General features: G+C 37.5%; 1 protein-coding gene across 1 annotated transcript in view; it reads right to left on the reverse strand.

The window, feature by feature from the left end:
- Positions 1 to 11,081, reverse strand: part of CCDC148 (coiled-coil domain containing 148) — a 310,928-nt gene that overhangs the window by 167,096 nt on the left and 132,751 nt on the right. The window lies entirely within an intron of this gene.

Below are 11,081 nucleotides of genomic sequence, written 5' to 3' on the forward strand. Positions count from 1 at the left end.
AGAGGCCCGCGTGCACCAAAAAAAAAAAAAAAAAAAAAAAAAGTAAGTCTAGGGACTTCCCTTGTGGCACAGTGGTTAAGAATCCACCTACCAATGCAGGGGACACGGGTTCAAGTCCTGGTCCAGGAAGATCCCACATGCCGCAGAGCAACTAAGCCCATGCACCACCACTACTGTGCTCTAGAGCCCGTGAGCCATAACTGAGCCCCCGCGCCACAACTACTGAAGCCGTGCACCTAGAGCCTGTGCTCCGCGACAAGAGAAGCCACCACAATGAGAAGCCTGTGCACCACAAATAAGAGTAGCCCCCGCTCGAAACAACTAGAGAAAAGCCCACTCGCAGCAACAAAGACACAACACAGCCAAAAAAAGTCTAAAAAAAGTCTAAAATTATCTTTTATTTTACCCTCTCAGCTTCTTGCTTTGTGGAGGTAAGACTAGATATTGGTAGTAAAAAGATAACCAGTGGCATTAAATTTCAGATCACTAAAGAAATCATTTGTAACAGGATCCCTTCAAGTCACCTTCCCAATAACATATCCAACATGCTCCAAAACACCTTTTTTAGTTCAGAACTTTCCTAGGTTCTGGCCTGCTTTGTGCTCCATAGAAAGGATTAGCAAAGCCCTATGCAAAGTAAAAAGGTTACAATATCAGCTTGAACTCTAGACTGAATTAATGTTTCTTTATTATTCTGAGTTTATTTGCATATCATCATTCCTGTTTAATAAGTTGGAATAATCAAATACAGATGCAATCAGAGGGAATATTATTAGCAACAAATATTTCTTTGATCCAAGATGGAGACTTGCTATTGTTTATTTCTATCATTGGCCTTCTACTTTAAAGTTAATTGTGCAATTTAAAGAATTTTTACAGTATGTCCTCTATGCCCTTGAAAAATATTTGACAATTTAAAACAATAAAAACCTCTTTAAATCAGTGACACTAATGGGAATTCTACCATCCTCATCCAACTTACCCAGTTTCTGTAAAGTATTTCATGATACCGATAAGTAGCAAGAAAGAAACAAAATTATTTTTCAAAGAAGATAACCTTCTCTAACAGCTCTATAATAGGAAGAAAAAGTGGGTTGGACGTGTTCCATTAAGAAGAAGCAAACTCTACATTTCTTCCATATGACATAATAATATATTGCAGAGAAAGAATCTGAGATTTCATTCATTGAACACATTGAGTGTTTGGGTTTTCTCTGAATCAGTTAAGCCAAAGGCTGCTGCAAATACAGCATCTCAAATAGCCTGGAGAAAGGCTTGCCTGAGTGGTTTTGGCATTTAAAACACCCTCAAGTCTTCAGGGACAGTATCTCAGGTCCTCTCTCAAGGAACTCATTTCATTCATGATAACATAAATGCATTTTAATAGCAGAGTTAGCCACATTTCTACACTGCAAGCAATCAGAAAAAGGAATAGACCCAGAGTCCATGTCCTCATTAATGCTTTTAAACTGTTTCTGTAATCAAAGGGACTTGAATACAGTTTGAATTTCCATCTTTATTTGATTACAAGGATAGATGTGTAGGGGTGTATGTGCTGGGGAGGAGGAAGCAACAGAATCTAGGTCCAATAAGCTCTCTGTTCTTTTAAATTGTCATTTATCTATATAAAGGATGCTGTTGGTGACAGGCTAGATCACCTTGATGAGCTAGAATTCCCATCTTCAAAATGCTGGTAATTCACAGATGTACCTTCCTCCTCTGAAGAACTGTCCTGGGCCAAATGGGAACTGCCTCACCCAGGAGGCTATTCTCCCACCACCTTTGAGAGCCAACCCCAACCAACGACTGGCTGACATGGGGGTACAGAAGGCCAGGCCACTTGTCTCAAGATGAGACCAACTCTGTGATGCCATTCGTGCTCCAGAGTTTCACTGTGGGAGCAAACTGTAACCTGTTTCCACTGAGATCTTCTGCCACAGACATATTCCCCTCCTCCATCCTGCTTCCCTTACCATCCTTCTCCTGAGAGCACTGCCCAACAAATCACATGTTCTTACAATCCCTGTCTCAGATTTGCTTTTACAGAACTGACCTAGATAATCTATGAGCAACCTTACCCATAATTGTCAAAAATTATTTAAATCCTTTGGCAAATGGAGAGAGGTACTTCTAAGCTAATTGTTTTGATGATCTCTCATACTGAATTGTGGTGTAATATTGTGGCTATCCTCAAAGAGAAAGTGCAAATAGCAGACATTTACAAAAATGGTTTTTAAATAAAAGCACACATTAAGCAGTGTGCATTGCTATAAATAAATATAGCAGCAGAAGAATTTGTGGCACTCAGTACATTTTTATACATTGCATGAATGTATTAGGTGCCATTTTAGTGACAACAGTAAAACCACTTAAACATATGAAGATAATATAACATTAAAACTAGATATTTCAAACCAAGTATGCTATGAACAATGATCACATCTGTTTTGCTCCTATTGATTTTGGAAACCTCACATCTCAACAGCTTTTTCCAATTACCACAATTACACAAATTGCAAGTCATTTTTCTAGTAGATGTAGGATAAAAATGAAAGACATGCTTATAAGAAATGATAGGGCTTCCATGGTGGCGCAGTGGTTGAGAATCTGCCTGCCAATGCAGGGGACACGGGCTGAAGCCCTGGTCCGGGAAGATCCCACATGCTGCGGAGCAACTAAGCCCATGCGCCACGACTACTGAGCCTGCGCTCTAGAGCCCACGAGCCACAACTACTGAGGTCCGTGCGCCTAGAAGACAGTGCTCCTCAACAAGAGAAGCCACTGCAATGAGAAGCCTGCGCACAACACAGAGTAGCCGCCGCTCGCCGTAAGTAGCGAGAAGCCTACGCGTAGCAATGAAGCAATGAAGACCCAATGCAGCCAAAAATAAAAATAAATAAATAAAAATAAATAAAATTATATTAAAAAAAACTTTAGGGCTTCCCTGGTGGCGCAGTGGTTGGGAGTCCGCCTGCCGATGCGGGGGACACGGGTTCATGCCCCGGTCCGGGAAGATCCCACATGCCGTGGAGCTGCTGGGCCCGTGAGCCATGGCCGCTGAGCCTGCGCGTCCGGAGCCTGCGCTCCGCAACAGGAGAGGCCACAACAGTGAGAGGCCCGCGTACCGCAAAAAAAAAAACAAAAAAACTTTAAAAAAAAGAAATGATAATATAAATACTCACACTATTATTATTTTAGAGTACTTATAGCAATTTCCAGAGCTGCCAGCTTAAATTTTGAAGCAAATATTCACATCAGCAACACTATTGGCAGAGTCATGCATCTCCATTAGGATGCTGTCTGTGAGGGAGAAAACTCCCACCACTATATATATATATATATATATATATATATATATACTGAGTCTTCTGGGTAGTAAAAATCTATGATGAATATTCAAACATGATAGCCTCTTCACAATAACAAAGTAGCCATTTCCTACTTAGCATCTAAAATAAAATCAAATTTAACATATTTGAATTTCTAAATTCAAATCTGGACATTTATCTTTTCTAACCTTCATCTTTTCATTGTAGAAAAAAAATCTATATAAAATAGCAAATTATCCTAAAATTTTGTACTTTAACAAAATATCTTCGGACAAAAGATCTTTGGTAGGTCTCGGCAATTTCCATTTTTCTGTCCATCCAAATTTTCTAATTTAAAATGTTTCAGGAAATTTCAGCCTGCAGGAGGGTGAGGTACCTATTGCTCAGTCCTTACCCTCCATCCCCCACTGCCAACTGAGGTCCACCAATATCATTTCATAGTGATTTCCCAGGATATGAGACAGAACAGGTAACTCAGAAAAGGAGGACGACAGGGCTGTGAGAATTCAACGAGACCAAGGCTAACTGTCTCCATAATTCTACCTGTTTGAATCGTTACAAAAATCCTAACCTGACTCACAATCAACTTAACTACCAGTTTTCTTCATAATCATGTTAAACCACTTCCCCAGTGCTCTGGTTCTGTGACATCAAAAGACATTTAGCGGGGTGGGGGCAGCCAGCGATGGCAAACAGGCCACATAGGGCAACAGGTACCTTAACAGCAGGGACAAGTCTATGAGACTAAACACTGTGTATTCAAACTGGCTGAAGTTGTCTTATATTTTCTCAGAGTGAAGGGGGCTTTCCAGCAAAATGGTAATTAGGGCCTCCTGACGCTAGCCGATGCAGTTACCAGCATCTGATGACTACCTTGACTGGCAAATGGCCATAGTGAATCTGGATTGAAGAAAAGCTCTTGTCTCTTCAAGTGTAATGCTGTCAGGGGAGTGAGCCACTGGTGGAATAATATGGATAATAGATGGCTCTGACACAATCTGCTTGTTTGGCAGCATTGGGTCTGACCCTCTAGAAAATACAACTTGACACCACTTTTCAAAGTTGTCTTTCCAAATCAGACCCATCCAAACACTGAATCTAATCAGCCTGGTTCCTGAAACTGTCTCCCCAGCTATTCACCACCCCACCCCAGGCCTACTGTCCAACACAAATCTTTGATTTTCAGCCTCGTTTACAGAGGGCCCTCTGGCCGCAGACTCATTTCTGACCAACAGAATCGGCTCCTTAGATGTTGTTTCTGTATGTACATTGTCTTCCAGGAGATCCCTTCCCATTTAGCAGTCCTCACTCTCCTGGCTCCCCAGGCTCTGCCCAGTTTACCTACTCAGGTGGGAGTTGACAGTCAGAATAAAGTGGGCTCTTAGGAGTATGGTCAAAATCCACTGAATTGAAGAATCAACAACAACAACAAAAGTGGTCCATTAGATAAAGCCAGAACTTGTACCAGCATCCAAAGCTGCCTTCTTCTGAGGGGTGACAGGAAAGTGAAAATATGACCCTCCAGAATTTCTTATAGGAGAGTTTAGGAATGAGAATCTGGTCAGAAGAGGAGGCTAAGTGATTTATTTGGAAGCTGCAATTGTTATTTTCATAACAAACACTCTGTACCTGTTTTTTGTATCTATTTTTACTTAGATACTGTTTAAAAGTAGTTTGCATGGAAAGCTGAATTTTTTACTTAGAATGTGTATTTTTTTGGAGGTGGAGTAGCTGGGATGGTGGCAATACACCTAAACCATCTTTTGTGCCTACATCCATCCACCTCTAGTTTTAAGAGGCAGTATAATTCCTAGTGGAAGTTTAGAAATAATATGATCAAGACAAAACAGCTTGTTAAAAGTAAAATGTAATGGCTCAGCCATCCATATGCTAGGTTTTATAATTATATTCATCACAAGAACTGTAAAGAAAAGGTAATTGTAGCAGACGTTGCCTCTACTCTTGCTCCTGCTCACCATAATCCTGATTTTATTCAAGATTTACCTTCCTGCATAGGCCCCCCACTTCAGGGAAAGTGAGCCCCATTCCAGCCCTGGGAATGAATCTTGACTGATCTTAAGCCATTCACAAACATCTGTTCTCAAGCTTTCTGTTCCTCTTCCCAGTGTTTGATGTAATCATGGACAAAGGCCCAAAAGGCCACCAAAATGGGAGAAGAAGTCTTCTGGGGGCAAAGGTTTCCTAGCTCTTAAAACAAGTCACAAGGAAGAAAAGGTCCCCTTCTGCTTCTGAGTGTGGCAGTGTGGAACTGCTCTAGTTGTCTGGCAGAAAGTCATCTATCTACCCTGCAGGAAGGCAGGGCAAGAGAATGCAGAAAACTGGGCTTCTCTGTGCTTGGACCTCTCTACCTCTGTGCTTCGAATGAAACAAGAAATCGCTTATTATTTATGTTACTTTGACTTGGGTTGGGTATTCTCTTACTTTCAGCTAAAGATATCCTATTTGACAGCTGAATGGAAGAAAAATGACTTTTTAAAATGTAGCATCCTAATATTGCTTTGGAAGGAATGTACTATGAAGGATGTAGATTCAAGAGATGCAGATCCAATGTGGCCAGCAACCAGCATCTACAGTGACACTCCTGAGCTGACTGGGAACATTTTTAAGACAAAAAAAAAAAAAAAAAAAAAAGAAAACCAAACAAAAACAGCTCAAACTCAAACGAACAGAATCAGTAAAGACAAGATCATCCACAAACACATTATTTGCTCTAATTTTTAAAAAAATCCTATTGAGCCAAAATCTGCTTCCATGTACCATTTTATTCTTCACTTTTGGGGAGCAAGAATATTTTAGGTGCAATAAAGTTGAAGTGAATAAAGTTACTTTATATGGATATTATTACTCAATTTTCCAGGTTCAAAAGCAAGAATAATAGAACTGGTTTACTTCTTTGGGATGGGATGAGGAAAAATTTAATTAATGATTATGAGGGCTTCTGAAATTTTAATTTCCACATAAAAACACTTATAATATCACCTCAAACCAACTACCAGTAATCATTAAGAAACTGTAAGACTGGAATAGAAGAATGATGGTTCTTTTTCTCAGTTTGTTATTTCTTACACATTAACAATGTTCAACTTTATGTTCTTTTATAGGCACTAGTGTTGGAAATAAACACATGCCTGTGAGTGTGGTGATTATAATTTCCTACATTACTGGTTCTCCATAGTCTCAGTTTTAATGATACAGTTTCCTCAAAGGATTATATTTACCCACAGTTGGGCTTCAAGGTATAAGGAGTAGGAAAAACTTGTTATTAATTATTGATTTGATATATAAAGTAGGCATTATAATTTCTCTCATGTAAAAATTTGACAATCCTGTCTATAGAAATGTTAATCTTATCTTTGCTTATAGTTACACAGATTTTATTATTTAAATAACAAATTCTATCTGTATCATCCAGGTTTAAAAATAACATATATCAATTGTGCTGGACACAAATCTGTCAAGCTGCTATGTTTCCATTTTCTCCAATCTGATTTACTCAAGATTAATTTGATTTCATATGCAGCAAAAAACAAAAACCTCTCATGAATAACTCTCACTCCATCCTGTAAAACCCTGATTTTTCAGTCTCCTGAAGTATTAAAAATGTGTACTTATGCAACATTACACTGTATAGTTTCTATTTGAGGCAATTATATCAAGAAGGCAGTTGTGGGCTGCAGTGATACTAACAATAAAGCCTGCTGAACTAGAAATTTATGGCCACTATTCTTAGATATACTTTTCACAAAGACATTTAAACAAACATAACATATCAGTAAATACACAGACTGAGTTATTAATTAAGCAAAGGCAAACATCTAAGACTAGTTTTTGGGATATCCTGCAGAAATTGGACCCATTTTTTTTTCCTTGATAAAATGTATTCCACCGTAGTCAAGAGAATTTAAAATATACTTCATTCCCACAACAAACCCAGAGTAGGTTGAACAATCACCAAGTGTGGCTTTTAGTTCAAGATCATAAAGTAATTAAGTATTTTCAATGATGTATTTATTTTAAGAGAAAGCTATGAAATACACATGACAAAAAAATAAAATCACAGTCTGCAATTATTACCTCCCCAGAAGAAATACAAACTCCCAGGTAAGGTTGGACAATCCATGTTGGAATACGCCAAGAGAAAATGGGAGTTACAGTGACCAAGGACATTGCTTGAGGGGGTCATGTAACCAATGTGACTAAGTGAACACATTAGTGTTCAAAAAATTATGCTCCTGTTTCTGAGCACTTCTCCCCTTATTAACCACCCTTGACATACAACCAGCCCAGACCAGAAATGTAGAACCTCAGACTAGACATGACCAGGGCCTGAATCTTTCCAAAAGTTCTGAGAATACATTCTCAGAGAAAAATGCCACCTGCTAATTAAAGTGTTTTAACTTCCTGTAACTTCATCAAGTAAGCAAATGTCAATGGTTTATTAGGCTCCTTTCCCTCTCCTTCTTCTACCTTGTATTCACCAAGCAAGAGTCACATATGTAAGCATATGTTTATTCAAATATTTTTTAAAGAAAATCATGTGAGAGACATAGAAGACAACTTATGGCTACCAAAGGGGAAGGTGGGGAGAGGGATAAATTAGGACTATGGGATTGACAGATACACACTACTATATATAAAATAGACAATCAACAAGGATTTACTATAAAGCACAGGGATATATATATATATATATATAGAAAGAGAGAGAGAGAGTTATATTTGATATCTTCTGATAACTTAAAATGGAATCAATAAAAGAATATAGATATATGCATATATATGGATAACTAAATCACTTTGCTATATACCTGAAACTAACACAGTATTGTACATCAACTATACTTCAATTTAAAAAAAAATAAAAGAAAGAAAATCATGTGAGGCCACTCACTGTTTCCTGAATGTTGGCTTCTGATGCTGGTTTTTATCTATTTCATCTTTTATCTTTTGGCCAATTCTGTTGGCAAAACTGACATAAGTACAGTGTAAGAGCTATGCTATATAAATACTGAAAAAGAGAGAGAAAGAAAATATGAACAAGGCACTGGTGATATTCACACATGATAGCCATAGCCAATACCTTTGACCAACAAGTCCAAAAGATGAACCAAATGATAGCCTGTTGGTGAAAGTATAAATTGTTTCTACTTTCCTGGAAGGCAATATGGCAATACTCTCAAAAGCCTTAGAATTTTTCATGCCCTTTGGCCAGCAATTCCATTTCTAGGAATTCATCTAAAAGGATTAACCATGGGATTACTCAAAATATGGTGACAAGGTTTTTTATTCCAAGGTTTTAAAACAAATATCAAAATATATAATACGTACATATTTGTCCAAAACCAGGAAATGGGTTAAATTTGTGTGGATGAATTATAACAATGTATCATGATACCATGCATGTAATAACAAATATGCTGTAAAGAATATTTAATACAGTGACTTAAAACATAGAAAAACGTTAGTAAACATTTATAGAAAAAATGAATAATATCGGATCCAGTTCACAAACTGGAAAAACAATGGATAGTGTATTTTTTCATTTTTATGAACAATATACATATATCTGAAATGTACAAAATGTTACCAGAGGATATCTCTGGTGTTAGAAACTTAGATAAGCTTTTAGTTTCTTCTCTTTGTTTGCCTCAACTTTTAAAAAATTTTCTCTATTAAATGTAATTAGTTCTGTATTAAGAGAAAAAACAATAAGGAAAAGTCCATAAGCTACTGACTAGCTATTTTGAAAGTTACTAATAATTAGGTATATTGAAATAATTTAGTTGCAAAATTATAAAAGTTTTGGGTGTTAGCAATGTATATACAGAGGGACAAAGTTGTTAAAAATCCTTGTGGATTTTAGAGAGGGCAGACAGCAGAAGCAAGAAGAACTACAATCCTGCAGCCTACGGAACAAAAACCACATTCACAGAACAATACACAAGATGAAAAGGCAGAGGGCTATGTACCAGATGAAGGAACAAGATAAAACCCCAAAAAACAACGAAATGAAGAGGAGATAGGGAACCTTCCAGAAAAAGAATTCAGACTAATGATAGTGAAGATGATCCAGGACCTTGGGAAAAGAATGGAGACAAAGATCTAGAAGATGCAAGAAATGTTTAACAAAGACCTAGAAGAATTAAAGGACAAAGAAAGAGAGATGAACAATATGATAACTGAAATGAAAACTACACTAGAAAGAATCAATAGCAGAATAACTGAGGGAGAAGAACGGATAAGTGACCTGGAAGACAGAATGGTGGAATTCACTGGTGCGGAAGAGAATAAAGGAAAAAGAATGAAAAGAAATGAAGACAGCCTAAGAGACCTCGGGGACAACATTAAATGGAACAATATTTGCATTATAGGGGTCCCCAAAGGAAAAGAGACAGAGAAAGGGACCGAGAAAATATTTGAAGAGATTATAGTTAAAAACTTCCCTAACATGGGAAAGGAAACAGCCACCCAAGTCCAGGAAGCACAGCAAGTCCCATACAAGATAAACCCAAGGAGAAACATGCCAAGACATATAGTAATCAAATTGGCAAAAATTAAAGACAAAGAAAAATTATTAAAAGCAGCAAGGGAAAAAAGTCAAATAACATAAAAGGGAACTCCCATAAGGTTAAAGCTGATTTCTCAGCAGAAACTCTATAAGCCAGAAGGGAGTGGCATAACATATTTAAAGTGATGAAAGGGAAGGAAGAAATTACAACCAGGATTACTCTACCCAGCAAGGATCTCATTCAGATTCCATGGAGATATCAAAAGCTTTACAGACAAGCAAAAGCTAGGAGAATTCAACACCACAAAACCAGCTCTACAACAAATGCTAAAGGAACTTCTCTAAGTGGGAAACACAAGAGAAGAAAAGGACCTACAAACACAAACACAAAACTATTAAAAAAATGGTCATAGGAACATACATATCGATAATTGCCTTAAACGTGACTGGATTATATGCTCCAACCAAAAGACACAGGCTTGCTGAATGGATACAAAAACAAGACCCATATATATGCTGTCTACGGGAGACCCACTTCAGACCTAAGGACACATGCAGACTGAAAGTGAGGGGATCGAAAAAGATATTCCATGCAAATGGAAATCAAAAGAAAGCTGGAGTAGCAATACTCATATCAGAAAAAATAGACTCTAAAACAAAGAATGTTACAAGAAACAAGGACGGACACTACATAATGCTCAAGGGATCAATCCAAGAAGAAGATATAACAGTTATAAATATATATGCACCCAACATAGGAGCACCTCAATAAATAAGGCAAATGCTAACAGCTATAAAAGAGGAAATTGACAGTAACACAATAATAGTGGGGGACTTTAACACCTCACTTACACCAATGGACAGATCATCCAAATTGAAAATAAATAAGGAAACAGAAGCTTTAAATGACACAATAGACCAGAGATTTAATTGATATTTATAGGACATTCCATCCAAAAACAACAGATTACACTTCTCAAGTGTGCACAGAACATTCTCCAGGATAGATCACATCCTGAGTCACAAATCAAGCCTCAGTAAACTTAAGAAAATTGAAATCATATCAAGCAACTTTTCTGACCATAACGCTATGAGATTAGAAGTGAATTACAGGGAAAAAACCGTAAAAAAAAAAACAAACACATGGAGGCTAAACAATACGTTACTAAATAACCAAGAGATCACTGAAGAAATCAAAGAGGAAATCAAAAAATACCTACAGA

Source organism: Physeter macrocephalus, chromosome 2 (assembly GCF_002837175.3).
Source record: "Physeter macrocephalus isolate SW-GA chromosome 2, ASM283717v5, whole genome shotgun sequence".
NCBI lineage: Eukaryota > Metazoa > Chordata > Mammalia > Artiodactyla > Physeteridae > Physeter > Physeter macrocephalus.